This window comes from Staurois parvus, unplaced genomic scaffold, assembly GCF_062004578.1.
Source record: "Staurois parvus isolate SC_StPar_1 unplaced genomic scaffold, SC_StPar_1.0 ptg000232l, whole genome shotgun sequence".
Taxonomy (NCBI): domain Eukaryota; kingdom Metazoa; phylum Chordata; class Amphibia; order Anura; family Ranidae; genus Staurois; species Staurois parvus.
The window spans coordinates 7,363,081-7,376,017 of record NW_028318028.1 but is presented as its reverse complement, the minus strand read 5'-3'; the positions used below and the strand labels follow the sequence as shown (position 1 = coordinate 7,376,017).

General features: G+C 41.2%; 1 long non-coding RNA gene across 1 annotated transcript; it reads right to left on the bottom strand.

Moving 5' to 3' along the window:
* Nucleotides 1-7,522: 7,522 nt before the first annotated feature.
* LOC149460326 (uncharacterized) lies at nt 7,523-12,067 on the bottom strand. Its single transcript, XR_016313108.1, has 4 exons — nt 11,939-12,067; nt 10,494-10,520; nt 8,533-8,612; nt 7,523-7,668 (listed from the first exon to the last, which is right to left on the bottom strand). It is a non-coding gene; the product is annotated as an uncharacterized LOC149460326 (long non-coding RNA).
* Nucleotides 12,068-12,937: the final 870 nt, after the last annotated feature.

The window sequence follows — 12,937 nt, the reverse complement described above, 5'->3', positions numbered from 1 at the left end:
CTCTGCTGAAATCCAGTATTGGCTTAAGTTTGCTAAAGCTAAGCTCCAGGCAGACATAAAAGACAAAAATGAATCAGCCGTGTAATCATAATAAAATACCTAACCTAAATGTATTTTTCCCAATAGATTTTTATTAGGTAAAAACACATGAAACAGTGAAAAACCATCAGTGATTTACAGTTCAACACCACAGTTTCAGGGCTTCACAGTGATACTAAAATGCAATAACAGAGAATGTGTAAGCAATATTTCCTATTCACCAAAAGTACCAATTCTTGGGACCACTATTATTAAGACATCTGAAGAAACATACAATTGTTGAGAAAGGCAAACAATGGCACTATTCTCTTACATTAATAAAGCGTTAACACATCTCTATGGCTGAGGAGACTCCTCCTCCTGTTGTCTGCAGAATCAGCATCCCTATCAATGTTATCAAGAAAGGATTATGATAAGGCGGAGAAAGGAAACAAAGAACCCTTTAAAGTTATGAACAATCTTCAGGCACTCTTTAAAATTATGGACAGTCTCAAAGCATTCTAAAATGTAAAAAAAAAATATTCTAATAGTTTTACCTAGTGCAGCAACATCCACACATGTAGGACACCCAAAGTTAGAGGGGATTTATTCTTCCAAAGCAAATACATTTTTGCACACTGATACTGAATAGTATTCCAATGTTTCTGTTCTCCCACAATTTCTCTCTTTCACTCAGCTAATTAGATCCCATTACTAACAGAAAGGGGCAGAGAAGGGTCAGATAAGGATGCCATGCAGAAGACCGGCATCCTCCAGATCAACTGATGGCATCATTGGTTGTTTGGACACTGGTGGCTAGAAGGTTGTAATGGTGCACAATGAAAACCTATGGCTTTGTGTAATTAAAAGACTGACTTGATCCACTTGCTGGCTTGTATGCAATTTTTGGGCAATTTGTAGGCATTTTGCCAAGGCACCCTTGAAGAAACTTTAAGGCACCTCAGAGTGCCTGGGCACCCTTGTTGAAAAAGGTTGACTTAGAGAATGGCAAAAAATGATGTTTCCATGGAATCAGGGGAGAAGGAGGAAGAGAATAAAGAAATGAGGGGGTGATGTCAAGGTAGTGAGCTCCCAGGGATGCCAGGCAAGTGTTAGAGGGGACCCTGTTACACAAGCAGCATGGACCGGTCTAGGTCTTTTGGGGATATCATGGTCTACCCAGAGAGACCATATCTTCTCGAATTTACAGGTTGTGTCAGTAAGTATTGCTGCCATCTTTTCATGGATCATGTACCATGCCATTTTTTGTTTTACTTGGTTTTTTGTTGGGGTGAGGAGCCATCAGGCTTTCAAAAGAGTTCATTTCACCAATGTAAATATGAATCTAAGCAGACAGAATTGGGTTTTAGTACAGTGTGACAGTTTTAAATTCAAGAGAGTCTCCTTTTATGACTTCTGAATACCTTTGTCAAGTACAGTGTATTTTAGTTGATAGATGTATTTCCAGAATCTTAATCTTGGGGCAATCCCATCATATATGCAAGTGTGTCCTCAGTGATTGGCAGCCCCTAAAACATTGGTCGGAGACCTGAACCTCAACAAACATTGGGGAACCATATACAGTACCATCAAATTAGTACCTTGTAATTTAACTTCACAGCAGATGCGTTTAAGTGAATAGTGTGCAGTAGTTTGCCAAATTTGTTTCCAGTCCTCTGCGTCAAGGGTACTTCACAATTCACTCTCCCACTTAGACACATGTAAGTGTGGTTGAGGGGTCTGTCCCGCTGAGACAGATGTATGCATCGTGGTTATAGTACCTTTGTAAACCAGATTGTGAAAACATATATGCTCCAATGGCATCATTGTTAAACAAGAGGTGGATGGTTTGATCACTTGAGCAAAAAAATCTTTATTTGGTCGAATGCAAACAATTCATGAGATAGGCATCATGTAAATTTTGAATACCTGGGAAGCTAAGGACCTACAGTGAAAGAAATAAGTATTTGCTCCCCTGCTGATTTTGAATGTTTGCCCACTCACAAAGAAATGATCAGTCTAAAAATTGAATGGTAAGTGTATTGTAACACTGAGAGACAGAATAGCAACAAAAAATTCAAAAGAAATGCATGTCTAACAAATTACAGGTATGCACTGATTTGCATGTTCATGAGGGAAATCAGTATTTGATCCCTTTCACAAAACATGACTTAGTACTTGGTGGCAAATCCCTTGTTGGCAATCACAGAGGTCAGATGTTTCCTGTAGTTGGCCACCAGGTTTGCACACATCTCAGGAGGGATTTTGGCCCATTTCTCTTGGCAGATCCTCTCCAAGTCATTAAGGTTTGGTGGCTGATGTTTGGCAACTCGAACTTTCAGCTCCGTCCACAGATTTTCAATCGGATTAAGGTCTGGAGACTGGCTAGGCCACTCCAGGACCTTAATGTGCTTCTTCTTGAGCCACTCCTTTGTTGCATTGGCCGTGTGTTTTGGGTCATTGTCATGCTGGAACACCCATCCACAACCCATTTTCAATGCCCTGGCTGAGGGAAGAAGGTTCTCACCCAAGATTTGATGGTACATTGCCCCGTCAATCATCCCTTTGATGCAGTGCAGTTGTCGTGTCCCCTTAGCAGAAAAACACCCCCAAAGCTGAATGTTTCCACCACCATGTTTGACAGTTGGGATGGTGTTTTTGGGGTCATAGGCAGCATTCCTCCTCCTCCAAACACGGCGAGTTGAATCAATGCCAAAGAACTCGATTTTGGTCTCATCTGAACACATTCAACCAGTCCTCCTCTGCATGATTCAGATGTTCAGTGGCAAACTTCAGATGGGCCTGGACATATGCTTTCTTGAGCAGAGGGACCTTGCGGGCACTGCAGGATTTCAATCCTTGTTGGCGTAGTTTGTTACCAATTGTTTTCTTGGTGACTGTGGTCCCAGCTGCCTGGAGATCATTGACAAGATCCTCACATGTAGTTCTGGGATGATTCCTCACTGTTCTCATGATCACTGACACTCCACGAGGTGAGATCTTGCATGGTGCACCAGACCTAGGGAGACTGACAGTTGTTTTGTGTTTCTTCCATTTGCAAATGATTGCACCAACTGTTGTCACCTTCTCACTAAGCTGCTTGGCGATAGTTTAGTAGCCCAGTCCAGCCTTGTGTAGGTCTACAATCTTGTCCCTGACATCCTTGGACAGCTCTTTGGTCTTTGCCATGGTGGAGAGTTTGGAATCTGATTGTTTGATTGCCCCTGTGGACAGGTGTCTTTTATACAGGTAACAAAATGAGATTAGCAGCACTCCCTTTAAGAGATTTCTTCTAATCTCAGCTTGTTACCTGTATGAAAAACACCTGGTAGTCAGAAATGCTGCTGAATGATAGGGGATCAAATACTTATTTCCCTTATGAACATGCAAATCAGTGCATAATTTGTTAGACATGCATTTCTTTTGAATTTTTTGTTGCTATTCTGTCTCTCAACGTTACAATACACCTACCATTCAATTTTTAGACTGATCATTGCAGTCAGGCAAGTACTATTCTCCTGGCAACCAAACCCAGACATGTCCATCAGATTGTCAGACAGAGAAGCATGATTCGTCACTCCAGAGAACACATCTCCACTGCTCTAGAGTCCAGTGGCGGTGTGCTTTACACTACTGCATCTGACGCTTTGCATTGCACTTGGTGATGTAAGGCTTTGATGCAGCTGTTCGGCCATGAAAACCCATTGCATGAAACTCTCTGTGCACTGTTGTTGTGCTAATCTGAAGGCCACATGAAGTTTGGAGGTCTTTAGTTATTGATGTTATTACGTGGCCTACCACTTTGTGGCTGAGTTGCTGTTGTTCCCAGTTGCGTCTACTTTGTTACAATACCACCAACAGTTAACCGTGGAATATTTAGTAGCAAGGAAATTTCATGGATGGACTTATGGAACAGATGGCAATCTATCACGGTACCATGCTTGAACTCACTGAGCTCCTGAGAGCGACCCATTCTTTCACAAATGTTTGTAGAAGCAGTCTGCATGCCTAGGTGCTTGATTTTATACACCTGTGGCCATGGAGGTGATTGGAACTCCTGAATCCAATGGTTTGGAGGGGTGTCCCAATACTTTTGGCAATATAGTGTAGGCTTAGATACACTTTAATGCTTGGAGTCACTGGCTCATGAAGGAAATTAAAGTGATTCTAAAGGTTTTTTTCTAATAACAAACCTGTCATGTTTACCTGCTCTGTGCAATGGTTTTGCACAGAACAACCCTGATCCTCTTCTTCCCAGGTCCCCTGGCTCCTCCCCCTTGACCACTGCTCCAAATACAGTTGCAAGAAAAAGTATGTGAACCCCTTGGGATTACGTGGAGTTTTGCATGAATTGAGCATAAAATGTGCTCTGAACGTCATCTAAGTCACAACAATAGAAGAACACAGTCTGCTGAACATAATAATACACAAACATTAGATGTTGTCATGGTTTAATTGCACATAACATGTAAAAATTCACAGTGCAGGGAGGAAAAAGTATGTGAGGCCCTAGCTTAATGACTTCTCCCAGAGCTAATTGGAGCCAGGAGTGAGCCAACCTTGACTCCAATCAGTGTGATGATATTGGATGTGTTGCTGACAGCTGTCCTGCCCTTAAAAAACACACACCTGTTTTGGGTTTACTGGTTTCAAGAAGCACTGTCTGATGTGAACCATGCCTCGCAGAAAAGAGCTCTCAGAAGACCTACCATCAAGAATTGTTGACTTGCATGAAGCTGGAAAGGGTTACAAAAGTATCTCCAAAAGCCTTGATGTTCATGTGTCCACGGTAAGACAGACTGTCTACAAATGGAGAAAGTTTAGCACTGTTGCTACTCTCCCTAGGCGCGGTCGTCCTGTAAAAATGACTGCAAGAGCACAGCGCAGAATGCTCCATGAGGTAAAGAAGAATCCCAGAGTGTCAGCTAGAGACCTACAGAAATCCCTGGCACATGCTAACATTTTTGTTGACACATCTACAATAAGGAAAACATTAAACAAGAATGGAGTACATGGGAGGACACCACGGAGGAAGCCATTGCTGTCCAAAAAGAATATTGCAGCACGTTTGAAGTTTGCAAAAGAGCACCTGGGTGTTCCACAGCACTACTGGCAAAATATACTGTGGACAGATGACACCAAGATTGAGTTGTTTGGGAAGAACACACAACACTATGTGTGGAGAAAAAAAGGCACAGCACACCAACATCAAAACCTCATCCCCACTGTGAAACATGGCGGAGGGAGCCTCATGGTTTGGGGCTGATTTGCTGCCTCAGGGCCTGGACGGATTGTTGTCATTGATGGGAAAATGAATTCCAGAGTTTATCAAGACATTTTGCAGGAAAACGTACGACCATCTGTCCGCCAACTGAAGCTCCGCAGAGGAAGGGGGATGCAACAGGACAATGACCCAAAGCATACAAGTCATTCAACAAAACAATGGCTGCAACAGCACAGAATACGCCTCCTGGAGTGGCCCAGTCAGAGTCCTGACCTCAACCCCATTGAAATGCTGTGGCATGACCTTAAGAGAGCGATTCACACCAGACATCCCAAGAATATTGCTACACTGAAACAGTTTTGTGAAGAGGAGTGGTCCAAAATTACTCCAGATCATTGTGCAGGTCTGATCTGCAACTACAGGAAACGTTTGGTTGAGGTTATTGCTGCCAAAGGAGGGTCAACCAGTTATTAAGTCCAAAGGTTCACATACTTTTTCCTCCCTGCACTGTGAATGTTTACATGTTATGTGCAATTAAACCATGGCAACATCTAATGTTTGTGTAGTATTATTTTTAGCAGACTGTGTTCTTCTATTGTTGTGACTTACATGACGTTCAGAGCACATTTTATGCCCAATTCATGCAAAACTCCACGTAATCCCAAGGGGTTCACATACTTTTTCTTGCAACTGTAGCAAGCCAGTTGCTATGGGGGCACAGGTGTATGATCACTCCTGTGCCCTGCCTGCCCCCCCCCCCTCCACATTTGCTCACTGACTGTGATTGAGGTGAGTATTGGGGGTGCTGTGGTGGGAGCAGCACACACAACAAAATGCAAAATGACACATGACTGGTAAAGAAGGCCTGTCAACACTTAACATGTCTATTTAAAAGCCAATGCAGGGAGCACTGAGCAAGTGATGTAACCAATAGCAAACAAACAGATCAATACAAAAGCACATTTTGAAGTTTACACCTTTTAAACATTTACGAAACCCTAATACAGGATTTCAGCATGTCTCTCTGCACAGGACAGGTGTCAGTTTTTATTATCTGTCATTCAGGGCCCAGCCAAACAAAGCTGCAGGCAGTCTGTACGGGCAACAAAGCTGCAGGCAGTCTGTGCAGGAGCCTGCCCACATGCACCTGCTAATTGTGGATGCAATACTTTGCAGGCTCCTGTTTAAAAAAAAAAAAAAAAAATGGTTACCTGCAAATCTAATTTGATTTATTATTTTTTATGTAAAGGTGAATTTAGCCTTTAACTACAGATATACTGCTACAGGGCGGCACAGGTGGCTGTCAATCACTGGGTCGTGGCCGTTGATTACTCGCCCGGTGATTGCCGAGCATCTCCAATGGGGGGGGGGCAGAACTGTAAGTAAACAAAACAGTTCTCCTCCCAGTCAGCGCCTGCACACTGCTTTGCATGGGTGTGCACAGCATAGCCATGCAAAGCAGTGTGCTTACAGTGAAGCACTAACACATAGCCCCTAGTAAAATAGCACACAGTTAACCCTTTGATCGCCCCACGTTAACCCCTTCCTGCCTAGTGCCATTAGTACAGTGTCAGTGCTTTTTATTAGCACCAATCACTGTATTGGTGTCACTGGGGATGTCAGTGACACCAAGTCAGTTCCCCCCAGTGTCAGAATGCCTGTCGCAGGCCTGCAGTAAGTCGCTGATCGCCCAGTATCTATACCGCCAATTGTAAATGATATAACTTTCACGTAAACCAATTAATTCTCACATATTGGGATTTTTTTTAGCAAAGACATGTAGCAGAATACATTTTGGCCTAAATTTATGGTAAAATGTGATTTAAAAAATTTTTTACTGGACATGTTTAATAGCAAAAAGTCACAAATATTGCTTTTTTTTCGTAATTTTTTTTTTATAGTGCAAAAAATAAAAACCGCACAGGTGATCAAATACCCCTGAAAGAAATCTCAATTCATGGGAAAAAAGGAATTGAATTTCATTTTGTGCAGCATTGCATGACCGCCCAATTGTCATTTAAAGTAACATAGAGCCGTAACGCAAAAAATGGCCTGGTCAGGAAAGGGGGTAAATCCTCTGGAGGGCACGGAGTTAATAAAAGTTAAAGATCATTTGCACTGGTGGGAACCCTTGCTCCCCTTCTGAAAAGCGATTTGTGGTGAATTTCCTTTAAGAGGGTGGTTGACAGGCAGCTGCCTGGGAGGTTATATGTTTCCTCTTCATTGCCTGCATTATTCCTGAAAAGCCCGTACATTTTTACCAGTCCTTTGGATGATGTATTCAGTTAAATATTTCACAGGAATTCTTTATTACTTATTTGTAAATATAATCTATTGCAAAGAAGTAAGAATATACATTTTTCAACTGGGTACATTCCTCATTACTTTCGATGGGAATCTTGACCGATGTATTTCCAGACAAGAGGCTAGAAGAGACAATAATAGTGTTTAAACATCCTTAGCAGTTAGACCTCAAGTATTAACAAATATTAATAAAGCCCATCTCCAGGCACCTTCAATTCTATACTTTTGGTTGTCTCAAGTTTTTTCAGCTTCTACCCATTAAACCAGGGGGTGTCAAACTACCCTCCAGTTGTTGCGAAACTACAAGTCCCATCATGCCCCTGCCGTTGGGAGTCATGCTTGTAACTGTCAGCCTTGCAATGCCTCATGGGACTTGGGCAACATCTAGAGGGCCACCAGCTAGACACACATGCATTAAGCACTAACTATGTGCCTAGTTCATGGAAATAAAAAAAAATTAAAAAAAATCTGTATTTAGCTGTCCCTTGAAAGGGGAGTGTGTCCTGTACTTCCTGTCCTTGTCACATCGAAGAGACCTCTATGATAGGCACCAGTGCCAATGTTGTGTTTCTGCTCCCTCTATGCACTTTGCTGTGCACAAAGCACAGCTTGTGATAATGCTGCAGCCAACTTCATCAAAACTTTACCATTCATCCAATAAAGTAACATAAGTCTTCGGCCACACCAAATTCAGCTTTGAAATCGTGTGACTTCACTTGAATTCGCACAAATTCAAAGTCAGATGTCAGTCCGACTTCAGGTGAGACTTAGAAGACATCTGTGTGACTTCATGTACAGAAGTCTATGCAAGTCACCCCCGAACTTGCAAAAAGTAGTGCATGAAGTACTGTCAAAATTGGTGAGCACCAATGTGACTGGGGACTAAAGGACAGAAGACCAACTTCTCAGCTCCCTGTATGGTAGTAGGATTTCCACAAAAAGACACCAAAAATGAATACAAGCTTTCTTGAAGAGTCTGAACTTACCAAGCAGACAAGACTGCACAGGACACATGCCAACACAAGTGACGTTAACACCAGCAATGCAATACCCCATCCGGGGACACCTTTGGAGGAGAAATACTTTTTGTTACTCACTGTTACATTACATTTTGCAGCTAATGTGCCCAGACCAGTGCTAGTTGCCCAGCTGACCTCTTGACTTCAATATTATGAGTCATTGCCCTGGAAAAGGAGTTCTGGCTTGCGTTGATGTCAATTGCTACATTCTTGTTCCAAGTCAATGACTCAAAGTCGAAGCCAACCAGGAAACCAGGTCACTAATGGCAGCCTACATATTTATGTCCCTTTAAAATGAAATTATAAGGACAGATTCACATATTTGTGGTGTATTACATGGTGCATTAACATGCATTGCCAACACACCATAGTAGACTTTTTAACACACGTGTACCTTTTTTTTTTTTAGTACAACACAATGCAGAGATGGTTTACAATTCTACACTGTGGTGCGCTAAAACTCAGGTCCATTGTGGTGCATTACGGATTAAGATACCATTCAATTGTAACGCAAATATGAAAATCTGGACTAATGGATTTTGGGTCCATTTCATTTTAAAGGAGTTCTAAAGTAACAGAAATCTTCATTTTATAACATCATCATTGTAATAGCAATACAAACTATAGTTATTTTAGACAATCCAATATAGGTTCATTTAAAAAAGGTTTCTTTCTTTTTGTGAATGTGGCTTATCTGCTGGAACATCCAGAATTTCCAAGTGGACAGCAGTCAGGAATTATGCAGATATCTCGCTGTTGGAGTGTTCATGGACATATTGTCCTCCGCTCACCAAGATCATCTAATAAACTGGTTGTAAACCTCAGAAATGAAATCTGAATAAAACACAAATTTCTATAGTGTTTATTTGCCTCTCTCCAGAGCACTAAGTGTCATGTATCTTTGCTGCCTAGTTCCTCTGTTATCACATCAGTCATTTCTGAAAAGTTTTCCTGACACCAAGAGAAAAAAGGTGGCACTGGAAGGAGCTCCAGCACACAGCCTGTGATTGACAGCCTCCGCTCTGTTCTTGTATGCTGTGTGAAGGGGGTGTGTCCCTTCCCTCCAATCAGCTCTCAGAGCTCTTGTACAGTGTGTAACTGCAGCTCCCCACCCCCTGCTTTCTGAGTCTGTGAAAAATCATTTTTATCTCTAAGTTTTACAAGAATGTAATGGATACATTACTGCACATAAACAGCTAGAATTTATGTAGGAGGATTTGTTTAATCTCTGTGTATCATCTGAGGCTGGCACTTCACTGGGTATACAGTATGCAAGGGTTTACAACCACTTTAATTAACTCCTTGGTGCCAAGAGTACTCAAATATGTGGCCTCTCAACAGCTGGGCATTGACTCTCAGAGGCCGCATATTTGAATACCCAATGTAAACAAACATGTGCCAAGAGCGCGTGCCCGACACATTAACTGGCGCCTCATGGGAAAGGTCCCATTCACTACCTGAATCAGGAGCTTTCCTATCATGTGCGACAGCCAATCACAGTGGTCACATGACCCTAAACCTCCCAGAGTCACAAACCCCTTAAAGGTCAAGGAGGCGCCAACGCCAAATGGGTTAAAATATCTCTTTTAGTTTGAGTGCACCCTTCAAATAGCCTTTCTAATAACAAAGTGCATAGGCAATTTCAGAATGCATTTTTTACTGATCTGATACCAGTAAACAGAACTCTGGTTAGATGCGTGCTATTAACCAGAGTGTTTGGCCAATCATTACTGGTTTCTTAAAAAATTCGAATATACTCTATATTAAATCTAAATCAAATATGAAGACATTGGTGATCTCTGAAATAATTTGTTAGAGAGTTGGATCACTGGCTAGTGGGCAACACTTCCATTTTGTTTTATACTAGTTCAGCATTTATGAGTTCCAGTACATTATGTAGATTAGCAAACCAACATCTAAAAGCATACCTGTAGCTGCCGTGTTAGTTTGCGCATCTGGGAAAAAGAAAAAAAAAAATCACAATAATTATTCTGCATTAGTTTTACTTAATAAGCTCTTACGAAGGTATTTCCAATTTTTACATATAGCAGTTAGACTCACAATCATGTTTCTTATTTAAAAGTATTGCACATTTTGTTAAGTAGGTTGTTTCTTATTTATCAATATTGCATATTTTATTGAGTTGGCCCTGCTAATTATAGCTGACTGGTCAGTGTTTACGTATTGTGAATACACAGATGGGTGAAAAAAGCTCTAATTGTTTAACTTGGTTAAAAAAGAAAAAGTAGGTTTCAATTAATTATATACAAGTGCTTTTAAAAGTCTGTTTTTTATCGAAGGTATGCAAGGGACAATAGCAAGGCGCCAAAGTGAAGTAACGTGTGACAGTCAATGAAATTTTAGTACATTGCAGTCAGTTGAAAACAAACTACAGCTGGTATTGAATACAGTAATTTACACATAACCTTTCCCTGTTACACCAGTTCTGTAATAATTAAAAGCATGAGATGCCAACCATTTGTGTGCATTAGATTAGAGTAATATAAAGGTCACAATGCTTTACTTTTCATGATAAACTGCGGCTCCATGTGCTTTCCAGCTTTGGCCACATTTCTAATGATAACCATTTGGTAACATGGTCAGAGATGAAGGGGGAGGATAAATATGGCCACAGGATGATGCCTCCCCATTGGTGACCATAAACACTTTGATAAATGATCATTTTCTTTTCTGATTGATCTCCTTTGATAGGAATACTTGATCTATGGTGGATTTTGATCAGTAGTTAAGATATGGTTGTAACTTACTATTGTATAGTATTGATTACATCTCTGTTTCCACCATGTTATCTCATAACATGACTGATCAAGTTGGTTTGATCAAATCCAATCAAAATTGAGTCTAAATCAATTGGAAGAGACATTGTGGCTATTCGCTTGTTTGCTGATCCCATCATTTTGATAAATTTGTCAATTGTACCAAAAAAACCAAAACCTGTGTGGCCACCATAAGAATGTTAGCTGTTGAGACTTTTGGGCATTCTTGAAACCTATGGGAACCTTGGCTCTGTATGTAGCAGCTCAGCCAATAGCTGAAGCAGACTACATATAGCTAGACACTTCCTTTAGTTATCTTGGTAAAGATAGAATAGGAACAAAAAATTTTTTTCAACAAACAAGAGAATCTTCTAAAGACGTGCTTGTTATCACACGCAAAGGAACCTTACGCAACTCAAGCTGTCAAACTGACTTCTCCATTTGGAGCGAATCAAGCATGGTATAGCCAACTATAGATTCAGATAATCTAATTAATATTATAAACCAAGGTACAAAATATTAGCAGCATGACACAAACATCTAAAATACAGTGGACTAAAATTATGTGTAAATAAATGTGTAAATAGATCTCTGACCTGTTTCATGGAGGCCGAGACTGAGGATAAGACAAAAAATCCAAATTCCAGCTTTACCAGACGAAATGTTTGCAGTCATGTTGATATCATTTAGCAGTCAGTGGACAGTTACACTCAGTGCTCCCGAACTGGACCACAGGTCATTGAATAATATTTCTTTTATAGTTTGTAGTCATATCGCAGTCACTATTCTTTGTATGTAGGAGGATTTACGCTTGTCATGTGTAAGGTTTACAGGGATTACAGAGGATTTATACATGCATGACACTGTTCCTTTTGCAGTTTTTATTATGCAATGTTCCAGTTGAGTTAGCACTCCAGACAAATGTGGAAAGCTTCAGTTCTGCCTATAAATACACTGCTCAAAAAAATTAAAGGAACACTTTTTAAACAGAGTATAGCATCAAGTCAATTAAACTCCTGGGATATTGATCTGGTCAGGAAAGTAGTAGAGGGGGGTTTTAATCAGTTTCAGCTGTTTTGGTGTTAATGAAATTAACAACAGGTGCCCTAGATGGGCAACAATGAGATGACCCCCAAAACAGGAATGGTTTTACCAGGCCACTGACATTTTTTTCCCTACTCATCTTTTCTGACTGTTTTTCACTAGTCATGCATTTGGATAGGGTCAGCCACAAACCTTTACAGTCACCCTGACTGCCATTAGGTATCAGGATGAAATCCTTGGACCCATTGTCAGGCCCTACGCTGGTGAAGTGGGTCCTGGGTTCTTCCTGATGCACAACAATGCCCGGCCTAATGTGGCAAGAATATGCAGTCAGTTCCTGGATGATGAAGGAATTGATACCATTGAATGGCCCTGTGAGGAAAAACCTGCCCATAGTGCAGGTGAAGTTCCACAGCGCACAAATATGCGCATGCGTAGAGTCCTTCCTAGCCGAACAGATGTGCAGGTACTTGGACATAGGCGAGCACTCGTGCATGCATGCATGCGCATGCACATCCATGCGTATGGGAATGTGCCAGTCACTAATGCTG